The sequence below is a fragment of the Cydia strobilella genome, chromosome 8 (assembly GCF_947568885.1).
Source record: "Cydia strobilella chromosome 8, ilCydStro3.1, whole genome shotgun sequence".
In the NCBI taxonomy this organism is placed as follows: Eukaryota; Metazoa; Arthropoda; class Insecta; order Lepidoptera; family Tortricidae; genus Cydia; species Cydia strobilella.
Window position 1 is genome coordinate 19,638,043 of NC_086048.1, and position 17,066 is coordinate 19,655,108.

The 17,066-nt window shown below is 38.1% G+C and overlaps 1 long non-coding RNA gene across 1 annotated transcript; it reads right to left on the reverse strand.

The window, feature by feature from the left end:
* Nucleotides 1-5,094: 5,094 nt before the first annotated feature.
* Nucleotides 5,095-8,475, reverse strand: LOC134743409 (uncharacterized). Its single transcript, XR_010128010.1, has 3 exons — nt 8,404-8,475; nt 7,477-7,644; nt 5,095-5,221 (listed from the first exon to the last, which is right to left on the reverse strand). It is a non-coding gene; the product is annotated as an uncharacterized LOC134743409 (long non-coding RNA).
* Nucleotides 8,476-17,066: the final 8,591 nt, after the last annotated feature.

The following is a 17,066-nucleotide window of genomic DNA, read 5'->3' on the forward strand; positions in this document are numbered from 1 at the left end:
CCGCAGTGTCTTAAGTCAAAAGTCTTTGACCAGTGTGTGTTGCCAGTGATGACATACGGATCTGAGACGTGGGCGCTAACGATGGGCCTCATAAGAAGGCTCAAGGTCACGCAAAGGGCAATGGAGAGAGCTATGCTCGGGGTTTCTCTGCGTGATAGAGTCAGAAATGATGATATCCGCAGTAGAACTAGGGTCACCGATATAGCTCGCAGAATTGCAAACCTTAAGTGGCAGTGGGCGGGGCACATTGCTCGCAGAACTGATGGCCGGTGGGGCCGGAAGGTTCTGGAGTGGCGTCCGCGTACCGGAAGACGAACTGCCGGTAGGCCTCCAACGAGATGGAGCGACGACCTGGTGAAAGTCGCGGGAATTCGGTGGTTGCGAGCGGCACAGGATCGGTCGGAGTGGCGAGCCTTGGGGGAGGCCTATGTCCAGCAGTGGACGTCTATCGGCTGACATGATGATGATGATGATGATGATGATTTCGATCCACTTATTTAGAAGCCCTACGGCCCCGACGCCGCGGGTCCGGCCCAGGCGAGATGCAAATGAAACTCTTTGTAGCGATTCTTAAGGGATTTATTCGTAAAATATCCCGGAAAGGTCGACCGACAAAAGAATATAAATTGATCCGCGAACTTTCGTCTACTTAAATAGAACTTGGATTTCTTTAACTTTTAGGCATGTTTAAATCACTCAGTACGTGAAAACAGTTAGTATTAGGAAAAAATTAGAAGCGTACCAAATGCTGTACAGTCGCCATCAGATATATCGGAGCGGCCAAGGCGCTCACAAATATCTGAACACACCTCAATTGTCAGGGCGCTAGGTGCGTGTTCAGATATTTTTGAGCACTTCGGCCGCTCCGATACCTATGTATTGACATGACAATCACTCAGATTTAAATATTTATTATTTTTTCTTTTGCAAATTTTTCTTAATTAATATTGATTAATTACTTTATACTTTTCTTAAACTAAATGCAATTAACAAAATAAAACATAATAAAACTTAACCTATAGGTAAAAAAAATGGCTTAAATCGCCGTCAATGGGCAAGGCGTATTTCCTCGCTGTTTTGGTTTATTATATTGGTTTATTTTATTGCAAAATACTGTGTTTTTTATTATATAAAGTTTGATATTATGTTTTCTGGAACAACAACGCGTTACGGATTTTGAAGTCCCACTGGTTTTCTTTCGCCGGTATCTTCTCCGCGCTGTTGTGTAGGGTTAGAACCGCGGTAGTAGTTTCTAACATTCTTAAGTACATTGTAATACTAAACTTAAGCCCAAATAGAAAATAATCACGTTCTCTTTCATTATTTAAATATAACCTTTTTATTAAAGACGCATTCGTTTACTACAAATTAAGAAGATACACGTGATAAACACTAATAAAGTATTAAACAACCGGCAAATGAGTAAAGTAAAGAACATTTAATTTTATTACCCATGAAGGATCCTTAATTAAAAAGCTGATTACGGAGCTGATGTCCATTCCGATTTTACATTTCTATTAGGTGCGCGAGCTTGGGTCATTCGACCCATCTTAAAGGCCGGCAATGCACTAGAGTGGTTGGCTGGTGTTGCCGGTGTCAGGCGTGGCTCACTCCGCGATTTCGTCGCGTCGCTACAAGTACATGCGGCCCACACCAATTTTGGTGTCTAGCCATAGTGGTTGCCGCGCAGCGCTACGGTACGGACGCCTGCTCACGCTTGCGCCACCTAGCGATCATATCTATCGTAATAGGCGTGTTTTGTTAGAGAGTGATTCTTCTGTACGAAGTACTATTATTTATTCTGTGCCGGTGTCCATAGACTGCGGTAATTGCTCGTTTGCCTCTCATAAGATGGATTTACATAAAGTGTACGCCTGTACGGCTACCACCAGTTTGACACTGACATATTCGCTAGCGTGTGTGTGATTTACTTTATATGCATCTCGCTCGTACTCGCATATTAGTGCGAGCAAGATTATACAGAAAGTAAGTTACGCAGACGTCAGCGAATATGCCAGTTTGACACTGTTAAGGCAGTGGTTGTAATAGCTTGAGTTATCTGTAAAGGGGCCCATTACCAGTCTGTCGGACGATATCGGCCTGTCAGTTGTTCAGAACTGTCAAATTTTTGTTCTAACTGATAGGCTGATATCGTCCGGCGGATTGGTAATGGGTGGGCCCCTTTAGGCTTATTAAACTTTTGTCAAGCATCATTATCCGATCTATCTTCACCGCTTTAAAGCTATCTTCTTATTTTTAGTAAATACAGCCGCCATCAGATGTATCGGAGCGGCCGAGGTGCTCATAATATCTGAACACGCACTGTAACACCTTGACCATAGAGGCGTGGTCAGATATTCGTGAATACCTTGACCTCTCCGATATATTTGAAAATTAGATACACTTGTGCAAAGAGCGATTGCAGTTCTCTCGGCAAGCAATTTGAATTTGTATCCAGGGCTGTATCCAAAACAAGCCTCCTCGTTATATTCCCACTTAACTTTGATTAAATTGAACTGGGAACCTGGATTGGGATTAATTTCGCATTTGTGAATCAAAGGTTCGCGAAATGAGGGACTGGTGTTGTTGAAGAAGCTGATTAATTACTTTAAAACACGATTTATTCAACGTATATTAAACGTTCCTGAAAGCTGGAAGATTTTTCATTTTAATTTAATTTTAAACGTTAATGACATCTACAGAATCAAAAGAGAGTAGAGATATATAATAGGTAAATACATATTCAGTCCGCGTTCAAAAGTATCTGTAGCAATCTAATTATATAGGTGATAATAATGTATGAAAACTATCTTGGTCCTAACAGAATAGACCTCCTTGACAATTTAACGGAGTAACGCTGCGAGTGTCATGGGGCAGTTTGGCCCAAAAATGTTTGCCCAAGCCACATAATAGATAATAGTACTAGGTACAGAAGGTGCACTCTCTAACAAAACGCGCGCGAGCAGGCGTCCGTTCCGGAGCGGTGCGCGGCAACTATACTACTGCTAGACAGTCTAAACACGAAAATTGGTGTGGGCCGCATGTATTTGTAGCGACGCGACGAAATCGCGGAGTGAGACACGCCTGCCCAAGCTGTAGCGGAGACTGCACTCGCTATACTGTCAATAAGTTTAAACAACTTTTCCATCACAGCCAACTCCCTGTAATATACCAGATACAACTACGGAATAGATCTAAACTATGTAAAGTATTAAAATTCATCTTGCATCGCTCGCTTTGCTACTCAGGAATTCATCGCTCGGTTACAATACAACTCAATAAAACGTGTTTACGATCGAGCGCCGTTGTAAAGCGTGCATGCATTACTAACAGTTCTGAAACAGTCTTATCGCCGAAGGGAACATTATGTAGCTATTGTTAAAGTTATGTTCGCTGAATATGGATTTCAGCGATTATGTTAGAATATTCGGGAGTTATACGGCTCACGTGACTGGCACATACAGTACTTACTTTGGGTTTTTGACGAAGGTCTTTTTTGATTTTTCGCACTTGGCCGGTTTTTTAGATTATTGGGCTCTTGCGAATAATATTAATGTTTTAGCAATTCTAGTAATAATGTTCTTACCCAACACCCAACAAACCTTTAAACAATCACTAGCCTCAATTTCCACCTCAAAACTCTCGTGTCATGTCAACATTGGCTAATTCCTTTAGAAGCCCGCAGGTATTCGTGCCACAATTTTTAATGACAGCCCAAGCACTAAAGGACAATTCTTCATACCGGTACTTCGGGATATACGTCATTTTCTACTAAAAGGTACAGAATTCCATTCTTCCTTTGTTTTGCTGACCGGGCGTTCTTATGAACATCTTCGAAGGTGATTTTGAAATGAAATGCTTGGGAATGTGAAGAACGAATCCGTGAAAATGAAAGCGTCGTTATTACTTTTCCTGTTGTTGCAAAAAAATAGGGGGGTATTTTACCAGAATTCATCAAATTTCACGTTATCCGTACCTTAATTAAACTGGACTCAATCATGGTCCAAAATAAAAAAAAGTAAGTGAAAAATTATAGCTTGTTAGTTACCCATCAATACAGTTTTTTTCTCAGCCTCTATGGCCGAGCCGATGAGATTGTAGCATCTGAGTCTGATCATTACGAAAATTTTTTAATGACTTCTAATAGTGTTGGTAGGAATTCGAGTTTTTTGAATCTAAATCTGAAGAACTTGACTCGTTTTTATGAGACTGCAGTAAAAGATTCGCCACTACGATATGAATGAAACGGAAGTTTCATTTTAAACGCATAGATGGCGACTGAAGTTGCGGATGGGCGGCGCGGCGGCCAGTTATAGGTACAAACCCCGTGGTAGGTATTGAATAGTAGCAAACTGAACATTGGGATTGGTAATCAAAACTTTTACTTTGTACGGTAGCATGAGTCACGCGTGGAACAAAACTTTGAACAATAACGACACAGTGGTGTCCAGTGTTGTTTCTGATTTTGGATCGCCTAGTTTTTTTGAAGTTTTGAGGGCCTTTTCGACTTGATAGAATGAAGGTTACTTTCAGACGGCGACTGTAGGAGCATTATCTACGGACTTCTACGGTTACGGATTGAATATTCTAATTGCAACAGCAATATGGCAAGGACAGCAATGCATTTTGACAGCAATGATTAATGGTGACACCACCCGGGACAATGCTGAAGTTGTAAGTAATGATACTGTAGTCGTTATTTTATTAAAGTAAAACTTTTTAGGCGCGACTCGGGTAACTCAGATTTTTTATCTGAGGGAAGTAACGCTCAGTAGTAACACACGTACAATACGACACACGTCAAAGTGCCAATATAGCGATAAACCTCATCGTCAAAGAAGTTTTACTTCAATCGCGCGTAAAGACACACGCTTTTTTATTACTTATTTATTTTTGTTAATACACAGTACAGAGCTTATAACTAGACAGATCCCTGCAAACTGTATTTTACAGTTTGCCTGTAGATAAGAGTCTCTACATACACATATATTTTTAGGTAACTAAGTAATAATTTAAAATTATTATTAAATCCAAACACTTAAGTGGCACTATTGCACTGGTACGTGGTAAGTTGGAGTACTTACTGTACCTCAATTCTCTTATTTTTACATTACAACTAAAGAATATCTTAATTTATAAATTACTAGATTCAAAAATAATCGTTGTATCCCTTGGAGTTTCTTCTTTCTTTGAGTCCTCACGTTTGGAAGTGCAGAACAATCTAAAGACAAAAGATTATTATTGAATAATTCGTCTTCTGTATCATTCGTTATCTTCTTTTTATCATTTCTCTGCGTATTAACCACGGCTCGCAGCAAGCTGCGCGCTTGAGGAGCCTAGGGTAGCAATACAACCTAATCCTAATAATTGGTGCAGGCAGTTTTATGATATTTTAAATTAAATATTATATAATATTTTAATACTCTGGCTTGCCTTCATTGGCTATCCAGAGAGGAGTCGTTAAAGCTATATGCTCCAGGGGTGGAAGTGAAAGATGCATAAGACGCGAGTTGGCACAGTGGCCGGTAACAGTCACTGGGTAGAAAGCGGCGCACACCTCTCGACACCCCTGAGCCGCTCACATCGGTGTTGCTTCTGGTCGTCTTTACGACGGCAGTTTCAGGGGCCCATCTAGTTAGCGGCGAGTCACCGCTACCGATACCGTTTCCAAACATTGGTATGGCAGGTGTTCGGATCTCTCAGCAATAGCCCAATCTTTTGACGAGGTAAACTTCAACACCATAACCGGCATTTCTCCACTGTATTTTACAATAGCCCCTACGCCAGCTGGGACAAATTTACGGGTATCTGTTTGTACCCGTGAATGGGTTCTAGCTGGTGTATTATATAACATAAAACTTGTCTTAAAGGGCCTCTGCGCTATTGGCTTCGGCTGCACGCACGCCTCGCAAAGGTCCGTTACTCTATGGTCCCGAGATATGGTAAGACATACAAATAATAAGAATAATTCTTCACTCTGCGGCCCTGACCACCAGCAGCTTAGGCCCTGCTGCCCCGCTGCTGGCGGCACCCTAGGCTAGGTTTTTTAGTAATACTAATGTGTTTATATTTATAGAAAAATAAATAAAGAAAATTATAATAATATTTAACCCTTAACCACCTACGCAAGGTCTCTCAGACCTTTGCAAATGCAAAATAGTGAATAACTCAACACGTGTTCATTGCACGGACCTCTGTGACCCTGTACCTTTCCCTGCAGCCGTCTCAGTGCCGGCCATGTGATCGATGCCTTCGGACGTGTGTCTTTGTGAATTTGGTGAGCAAAAGACTGTCGTCGGTGGTCTCAGCGACCTTGCCTAGGTGGTTATATACTATATCTCGCTGGTCTCTGAGACCTTGCCTAGGAGGTTACGTTTATTTTTATGGACTTGTAGTTTTTAATATTTTAACGCATTTTATGTTTTTTCTTTGTAAAATTGTTATGCCTGCACTCCACTAATAGGGGATGGAGGGTAAAAGTTACAAATTTCTTGATTTTTATGATCTTTGTATAGAAATCATATAGGCTTCATACCAAATATTTTATCTCTCTAGGACATCGGGAAGTGCCCTGGGCACACTAGTTCTGTATAAGTATTTAGAACTGCACCCCCTTTATAACGGGGTACAGTTTTAGCATAGCAAGCGGGGGAGAGGGGAGGGGGGGGTTACGGTACAGCGTTTTATGTAAACCGTAGGCTCATCAGGACATCGAGAAGAGTCCTAGTTTTACTTGTAATATATTCAGAACTCTACCCCCTTTTTTAGAGGTGGGAGGGTGAAAGTTACAGATTTATTAGTTTTACTGTTCTATGTAGGTATCTAAAACATAGACTACATGGGAAAGTTCAGCTTTCTAGGACAGATATAATTAAGTATTGAATAAAATGTGTAAGTATTGTATTTATTGGCTGTGCATTGGCTGCCGCGAAAAATGTCTATTTGAATAGCTTGCAATTTTATAATAATAATACGTTTTTATATAAAAATTATAGCTGATTAGCTAGAGTGATTATTGTTCTTTAAGATTTATTAATAAAAAAATATATCATGCAAATAATATTTTGTGATCCCTTGTCCCAAAGGATTTACAATGATTTTTTTGTTAAAAGTAAGAAAAATGTTATATGTTAAGTTCAAGCTATATGTTATTGATTAATGTTGTATCGGTATTTGTTAATAAATGCCTTCAACCAATAGATAGGTAAATATTATTTAATTGTCCCTCTAACATAATTCTTATAAATATTTTAGACCCATTTCAAATAGTGGTCTACCAGACCTTTCGTAGGTGGTTATGCTATAGAAATCGGACGTAGGTAGTTAAGGGTTAAATATGAAACTTAGATAGGTATTACGTACTAACCTACGAGTAAATAAAAGTTGAAAACCAACTTATAAAGTAAAAGGTTCCGTATACGCCAGCAAGCGTTTATTTTAACACTTGACTAAATCAAATTGAATATTAATATTTACTTGATCGAGAAGTAGTAAAAGATCTCGGCAAGCGTGAGGAAGGAGAATCCGAGGAAGAGGCCGAGAGTGCCGCCAACGTCCGCCAGAAACTGCGATAGCCCCACCAGTTCCGACCGCTGCATGGCCACGAATCGAGGCCGTCTGTAGTAAATTCTGATTTCAGTGAACCTGCAAAGGTAAAAAGTTCACTGCTATAAATATTACGCATTAAAAAAATGTTAAAGAATGAAATGGATGAAAAGGAAAACATTATTGTAAATGTTTATGGGGAAAGTGGCATGGAGGAGCCAGGTTTTGAATGAGCCACTTGCATTAAACCGGTAGTTTTTGGAGTGAATTTTGTACGAGTTAAATGTTAAATGTCAAGTGAGTTAATTATACTTGTATAGTTTTTTAACATTTCACTCGTACCTACATATTTTACTAATTTGAAGACCGGTTCGATTCCGACCTTGGCCACTGGAGGGCTTGCAGGCCAAACGTAAAGGCAATGCGGCGTCAATACCGTCATACGGAAAATTCCGTCAACAAGCGTTTTTTTTCTAAACAGTAAGCAATTGGTAATTTCCAACTATTAATGCAAATAATTTGGAATTGGTCACATTGACCTTACACTGATATCATAATGATGTCATTTACTTATTGTGCATATCGCTCGTACTTATCCGTACGTGTATTGGCGCAAGCGAGATGCAAGATAACTAAATGCAATAAATTAGGTATAATTCTGATACTTGTAGACGTTCAAATTTCCTTCTTATTATTTTTTCTTTATTATGACATATTATTTCAATAATATGTTATACGTTAGGCTATTTTTTTCCAAAGTTTTTCATTATGGATATAATAACTATAGTTTAGTTTGAACGTCTATTGCTTAACATGATATGTTATGATTATTACAAAGTGTATTATTTAAGTACTAACTCATTTTCAGTTTGGGTCTCATTATCACTACTAATAAACTTATTGTCAGCAGCTTCAACATTAGTTTCATCATCAGCAGTTACAGTTTCAGTTGTAGCTTTAATATCAGAACCGTTTGTCGAAGTTTCATACGTGTCTTCATCTTCAGTATCACTATAATCATCATAATCGTCAAATTCTTTTTCTAATTTGTCAAATTCCTTCACTTTCTTGAAATATGCTTTAAGATCAAGTTTAGTAATGACAATATCCGCGTCATAATTGACATCTTTGCATGAGGGTAAGCAAAAACATTCGGTGGTTGTGCTTTCATTCACATCTTCTTCTGTGGCATATTGATCTGTAACAGCAATAAATTTTTAATGCATGGAAGCAAATAAATTATAAATAAAAACAATTAATGACATTATAAAACCGTCATATCTACATAGTCATAGGCATATCATAATTATTATGCTATTTCAAAATAACTGATATTTATCCTTAGATTTGAATTACTTACCTAAAGCCTTTTCTATGCAATCATAATTATCTGCTTTACATATAGGTGTGCTGGCATTACCTAAAAAAGATAAAAACATATTTATAAGAAACTGTAAAAACAAATCAGATACGTTATTGTTGTTAGTTCAATATTAGGTAATCAAAAAACAATCTGAATAGGTACTTTTTTCTTAAGCAAATAAGAGGAAAGTGGATGACCGCGCGTGATCCCTTCTCCATACAAACATTTGTTCCTATTTTCCTCTCTGGATTTAAGATTTTTTTTTTACATAATTTGATGATGTCATGGAATATGTTTTTTGCTGTTAACTCATCCACACGCTCTCTGTAGCGGCGAATACGGTTTGCCCATGCATAGACTTTCTGCTTTAGAAAATTGATGCGCTCCGTAATTACTCTTGTGTGTGTGTGTGCGTGTGTGTGTGTGTGTGTGTGTGTGTGTGTATATTTCTTACGTGGCATGTAGAAGCTGACGCATCCACAGATCTTGACAGTGTAGTTAGTGAGACATTCCAGCTGGCAGTTTAAAGAAGTATATTTTTGAAAAAACTGCAAATATCGCTCATTTGGGAAATAACATTGACGACTGCAAAAATATAAATAATAATAAATAATTCGCCAAACTAAATAAATCAATAAATAAGTTTTTTTGCGATAAGAACGCCTGTTGTCTGCCTCTACTCGTATTTTTCATTCTAGACAAATTTTAGCCATCCGAATTTGGTTTTTCAGCTAGGTCATTGATTGAAATGTGTAAAAGATTTTGACTTTGTGCATGAATTTGTTAGCCAAATAACATTTAGATAAAAAACACAACGCTTCCTGCTTCATCTCCACATCCTGGTTAGACAATCGAATTAAAAGTTCTTTCCTAGCGTACAACATAAAAAAACAGAACCGTGTTTTGAAGGAACTATTAATTTGCACCCTGTGTGAAAATAAAGTAGAAACATTACACTTTCGGAGAATAATTAGCAAGTTCGTCAGCGGTGTCCAGGATGTCGAGTTTGATCGCAAAAGAGGTGGTCTTCCCAGGTTGCGCTGCGTAGTTGTGGAGCGAGGCCTGCGGCAAATCGGCTGGGTGGTGGAAGTATACCTAAACAAATTCTTGAATGTTTTGAAATTGATACTTCTAAATTTAGATAATATAAATATAATTTGATATTTACTTGAGTCCAAGTGGCTGAACGGGCCCGCTTAGAGAGCTGTGGCAAGAAGCCAAGACAACGCTACGAAGATAGTGGTTTCATTAAAGGATGACTCACGTAAGATCGGGCCGTGTCCGGGCCGGAGCTTCCGGTGCTTACTTTTCTATGACATGACAGGTGATCACGTGATGTTTTCCATGTAAAACGAAGCGCCGGAAGCTCCGGCCCGGACACGGCCCGGTCTAACGTGAGTCATCCTTAATACGTCCAATAAAGAATGCACATGGACGTAAATAATATAGAGAATAAATTATTGATGCAATTTTTTAGAATTTTTTAGAATACAATATCAACATACTTTAATCTCAGCATACTGACCTGGGGCCCGTTTATCAAAATCTTATAGCTTGTAATACAAGTGGAAGTCCCTTATTGACAGCTTTTTTTAGAAAGGGACTTCCACTTGTATTACAAGCTACGTTTGACAAACGGGCCCCTGTAAGTATGGAAGGCGAACTACCATAATTATGTTACAATATTTAACTTGGTTTATGGTGCTTATATGGCGTAACTTACCATGTAACCGGGTCGAGTATTTCTATCGCATGCAAAATCTCGATCTTTAATTTCTTTTAATGATATGAAGAGGTCTTCTACAGCACCGTTTGCCTAAAACGAAAATTACATTATTATATTAAACCTACCTAGGACTTAACTTTCTCATTGACTTCCTTTTTAAGGTTCTGTACCTCAAAAGGAAAATACGGATCGCTTATAGGACCACTCGTGCGTCTGTCTGTCTGTCCGTCTGTCCGTCTGTCACAGCTTATTTTCTCCAAAACTACTGGACAAATTAATTTGAAATGTGGTACATGTATGTAAGTTAATGACCCAAAGACGGATATGTAACGTAAACAAATGAATTTTAAACATGGGGGCCAATTTTGGGGGTAAATGAGAAAATTTAAAAATTAAGTTTTTTTAACTAAGTATATCGTGTTATATATTAAATGAAAGATAAGATAAGATAAGATAAGATAATATTTATTGTATAACTGTGTACGATGTTGGTAATAATACATTTAGGATTCAACAGTTTGTCCATCACGGACGTACAATATACTTAAGACTAACCTATAACTAAATAACAAAATTAATACATGCATGCACTATTGTCATAAGCGTCAAATTCTTTCATGCTGTAGAACACTCTACTAATAAGCCATTTTTTTAGAATGGTTTTGAATTGTTTGCATTCGACTGACTTTATTTCAACAGGCAACTTGTTAAAAACTTTTATTGCTGCAATGTAGGCACTTTTGTCCATAAGCTTATTGTTCACCTTTGGGATACGATAATTATATTTATATTGCACGCGCAAGTTATCATTAATTGAGGACAGTTTTGTGAAATACTCTCCATTGCGCTTTACAAAGAGGCAAAGCTCGAGTATATAGATTCCAGTTAGAGTCAAAATCTGCTTTTCCTTGAAAACATTTCTAACTGAGTGACGGTGGTGCAAGTGAAACATGTTTCGTAAGCATCTTTTTTGTAACCTGAATGTAGTAAGAACATCAACAGAGTCACCCCAATAAATTATGCCATAAGTGAGTTGTGAATGTACATTTCCATAGTATGCGCTCTTAACTACATTTTCTGAACATGTTTCAGAGAGTATAGATAAGGCATAAGCTGCTTTTGCAATTTTACAGTTTAAATCAGCAATGTGAGACTTCCAATTGAGATGAGAATCTATTGTAATTCCTAGGAATTTAGCACTGTCCACTTGTTCTATTGGCACCGCTTCTTGTGTTACGGTGATAGACATAGGTGAAGTTCTATAATTTCTAATTTGAACGAGTTTTGTTTTGTTTAAGTTAACATTAAGGTTTAGTGAGCTCATTGTCAGAATCTCAAGTATATATTTTTTGTAATTTTAGGATACACTTTCTAAAGATCTTTGAATGCATCAGTTTTGTTTATTTTCAAAACTAAAAGAATATTTCCTTTAAGCAAAATGAGCTAACTTAAGGTTTTGAGGTACTTCCCCTCCAGGGCCCATTCATTCTTTCCACGCTGTGTAAAATTGAAATATAATGAAAACTAAAATACCCGGCCTCGTCTTGGGAATACGTCTTTGGCGGAACTGTTGTAGTTTTTCTCCAATGACCATCCTTTTTGGGAAGTCGACGCGTTTAAGTAGTAGCGCTTTTGGTGTAAGCTGCAACAAATTAATAAGGCAGTGGACAAGTATAACACTTAATTTATATAACTCTAGAAATCACTAAAACATTTCTATGTTTCGTTTATCTTCTTCTTCTTCTTCCTGGCTGTATAATATGTCCCATATCATTTGGGATCAGCCCTCCTTGTATTTGTTAACGCCACAATGTACGGTTTTGTGTTGTCTCCGTACTTATCTACCTCCACCAATTTCAGGATCTTTTTGATGGCCTACACCTCTTTTTCCTTCATGAATGGTCATTACTTCTCTCGTCATGTGGTCTTCATTTCTTCTCATGACATGCCCATACCATCTCAGGCGAATTTGAAAAAGTTTGTCTTCGATTTTAGCGACTTTGAAGGTTTCTCTTATGTATTCGTTTCTAATCTTATCCATCCTAGAAACTCCGCCAGCCCAGCGTAGCATTTTCGTCACTGCAGTATGCAGTTTCTGTTCATCATTTATCACAATCTTTATGGTAGGTAATATATATTCTCATTTCTTTTATTAATTTTATTTTCTTTTATTTTGTAAGAATTTGATATGTTTTCTGAAAGAGCTACGTGTTTATATGATTTGATGTACATATATATTTTTAAATCAAATTTCTATAAAGTACCTACTGTATGTAATTGCATGAATTCTATAGTAATTTAAATTGTATTTTTTTTATTTACTCGCATGCATGTTAATTATAAGTAATGTTTTGAAAATATGAGATAGAGGTGTAGGGTTGGAGCCGGTCTGCCGTGTCAGACGTATCTCTGCTATCTCAAAAAACACAGTTTTGAGTAAATCGACTTTAAAGTTTTTGGTGAGCGTGAAAACTAATAAACTCATATATTTCGTGAGTTTATTGAGTTAAGTCATTTTTAATATGCGTTTTGTGTTTCAATAGACGTGAAGAATAATATTTCTTTATTTTTCTTTTGTAAAAGTACATAGTTTTTGAAATAAACGCATAAACATAGTTTGGCGTAACCACTGTTTCATACATTTGGTGGTTGCGCGTAACTATGTTAACTTAAAGTTAGACGAGTTCGTTGTATGAGCGCTCATACTATTTCGCGTGGCCACGGCTCGCGGGCTTATTGAGGTTTTCGTTTATCTAAAGTTAGAAGACTATATTGTATCAACTTCTAGTAAAACGTATAACCAGGGCATGGGGAATATTGAGGTGGTCACGCGTAGTTCTTTTATCTTAAGTTGTAAGAGTTCGTTGTATTAGTGCTCCTAGTAAAACGCGTAACCAGACTACACAAGACAATCCATTTTATAATGTGCTAACTCACATTACATACAAGGAGCCCGATTTCCATCAGTCCTTACATCATTGGTTATAAAGTAGATCAATCGATTGGTGGAAAGAGCCTTATGTTTAAAATAGCGTATGCATGTTTTGCATGTATGTGTATGTATGTATGTGTGTATGTATATATGTATGTATGTGTGTTTTTTTGTATTTAATATTGAATCCCAGTAAGTGTAAAAGGCGGAATTAACGGCAGAAGGTCAGTTACTCCAAAATTTACCGCCTTAAAAAAAGGTTCTCAGTTTGACCCGTATGTTTGTCCGCGATTATCTCGCTGAACCGATTTTGATGCGGTTTTCAGAAAAGTGTTTGTTACATTCTGGAGAAGGTTTTAGTATACATATAGCTGAGCTGATGCTGAACCCTGGCTGTACCTAGTGGAACTCAGGTTTGGTGCAACATAGGCACACGCTGTTTTGGTCATCCAACACGCTTTAATGAGCACTTGGGAGAGCAGTACCCAAAATAGAGCTGATGCTGAACCCCGGCTGTACCTAGTGGAACTCAGGTTTGGTGCAACGTAGGCAAACGCTGTTTTGGTCATCCGACACGCCTTGATGAGCACTTGGGAGAGCAGTACCCAAGATAGAGCTGATGCTGAACCCTGGCTGTACCTAGTGGAACTCAGGTTTGGTACAACGTAGGCAAACGCTGTTTTGGTCATCCGACACGCCTTGATGAGCTCTTGGAAGAGCAGTACCCAAGATAGAGCTGATGCTGAACCCTGGCTGTACCTAGTGGAACTCAGGTTTGGTGCAACGTAGGCAAACGCTGTTTTGGTCATCCGACACGCCTTGATGAGCACTTGGGAGAGCTGTACCTAATAGTGGAACTCAGGTTTGGTGCAACGTAGGCAAACGCTGTTTTGGTCATCCGACACGCCTTGATGACATGACAATCACAAGACCAGTTGACGACTAGTTCATGACAGACAGCGGACGACGATAAACAGTTCAGTACCTATGTAGGTTATCTTAAGATTTAAAAAAAACAAAAACGAAATAGTTTAGTTTTTCACAGGGTTTTCAGCAATGATTACAAAGTAAGATTAGCTAAGATAATTAGTCGCACAACCTTTGTTTTGTTTTGTACGACATTTCTATCACTACACATTCGTAATAAGGCTACTTCGTAAAGAACTCATTTTAAAGACTAATTTATCATATTTTGAACAAACAACATAAAAAAACACCGGAACGCTAACTTAACCGGGTCAATATTACGTACGTAATGAAATGTAAATGTGACGTTTTCAATCAGAAGGTACCACATTGTCGCTTACCATAAGGACGAAAATTGCTTGTATCTTTATACGAAAAACCTGTCAGAATGTCCTTATGATAAGCGACAATGTGGTACCTTTTGCTTGAAAACGACACAAATAAACAAATACACGTGGCAAGGAGCGACGAGCCGCTCCCTCCGCGCCCCGCCTCACCGCGAGCCGCCTATCGCCGTACTACCTGAGTGTGGTTACGCGAAACTATGATAACTCGAGATAGTAGATATCCAGTTTGCCGTAAAAAAACTGCGAAGAGTTACGCATAATTATTCTAACTTGAGTTAGAAGAGATACGCATAACTCAATGTCCAAAAATTCGAAAACGTCTATCTTAAAACATGAAATATCTCAGTAACTAAAGACATTTTTTGAAATTTTGTTTAAGTATTATGTAAAGCATAGTGTCTAGTTTCATTTTGCACTGGTTAGGCGTATCTCTGCTATCTAAAGATAGCAGAGATACGTCTGACATGGCAGCGGTGTAGCTTTATTTACCGTTCATAAGCGCATTGTAATATGCCTACTAGAATAATAAACTATCTTTACCTATTTCTGCGAAATATATCATTAGTAGCCAAAGTATTGAAAGTGTAACAGATTCCATCTGCGGTCAAAACTGGGCGAAATTTATTAATGCAGTCAACCTCATTACGCCACCAGCATTCCTCAAAAATGTCCTCACGTTTCGGCACCACCTGTAACACCAAGGTACCTATCATCATCATCTTCCTCGCGTTGTCCCGACATTTTGTCCATGGCTCATGGGAGCCTGGGGTCCGCTTGGCAACTGATCTCAAGAATTGGCGTAGGTACTAGTTTTTACGAAAGCGACTGCCATCTAACCTTCCAACCCAGACGGTAAACTAGGCCTTATCGGGATTAGCCCGGTTTTATATTTTCCATCACTCTAGACATCCATACTAACATCATAAATGCTAAAGTACCTCTGTCTGTCACCTGTCACCTCTTCACGGTTAAACCGCAGAATCGCAGATGAAATTTGGTATGATAGTTTGAGGCTCGAGGAAGTACATAAGATATGTTTTATCACTCATCATCCCACGCAGATGAAATCACGGGCAAAAGATAGTTATTTTCTTTTAAATTGCAACCGCTACATAGTATAAAACAAAGTCGCTTTCCCCTTTCTGTCCGTCTGTCCCTATGTATGCTTAGATCTTTAAAACTACGCAACGGATTTTGATGCGGTTTTTTTTAAATAGATAGTGATTCAAGAGGAAGGTTTATATGTATTATTTGTAAGGTTTTGTGTAAATTTGTTAAACTACCCGTGCGAAGCTCGCTAGTTCAAAATAAACTTACCTCGAAAAATGTATTGATTTCAATTGTTTGGTTCAATAACATGCCATCATTGGCCGGAGTAATGTCGTCACCGTTGTCACAAAGTACGATTGTGGAATGTAATTTTTTGAGGTTTGCAGTAGAGTTATCTTCTGAAGTATAGCTGAAAATAAAATTAAAACAAAAACCGGTCAAGTGCGAGTCGGACTCGCGTTCCAAGGGTTCCGTACGTTACACAATTTAAACAATGTATTTTTTATGTGAAATGTAAGTGAAATGTCTTTAAAAAACCCGACGGGTCGGATCAAAAACTAAGTAATTAAGTCCGACTCACGCTTGACTACACATTTCTAATAGGTTTTCCTGTAATCTGTAGGTAAAGAACTATTTTGTGTATTAAAAAAAAATTAGACCCAGTAGTTTCGGAGATAAAGAGGGGAATGGTAATTTTTTGTATATTTTCTTGAATAACTTCTAAACTGTTTATCCTAAAATTATAAAAATATATATTTGAGTTGAGTTTCTCACAATAAGCTCTTTCATTTGATATGTAACACGATATAGTTTGAAAAACTTTATTTTTTAATTTTCTCATTTACCCCCCAAAAGTGGTCCCCATGTTTAAATTTTATTTGTTTACGTTACATGTCCATCTTTGGGTCACAAACTTACATATGTATACCAAATTTCAACTTAATTGGTCCAGTAGTTCGGAGAAAATCGGCTGTGACAGACGGACAGACAGACAGACAGACACACGAGTGATCCTATAAGGGTTCAGTTTTTTTTCCTTTTGAGGTACGGAACCCTAAAAGTGTGTGCGTGTAATCTTTACGCGGGATTGGAGTAAAACTTCTTTGACGATGACGTTTATCGCTATGTTGGCACTTT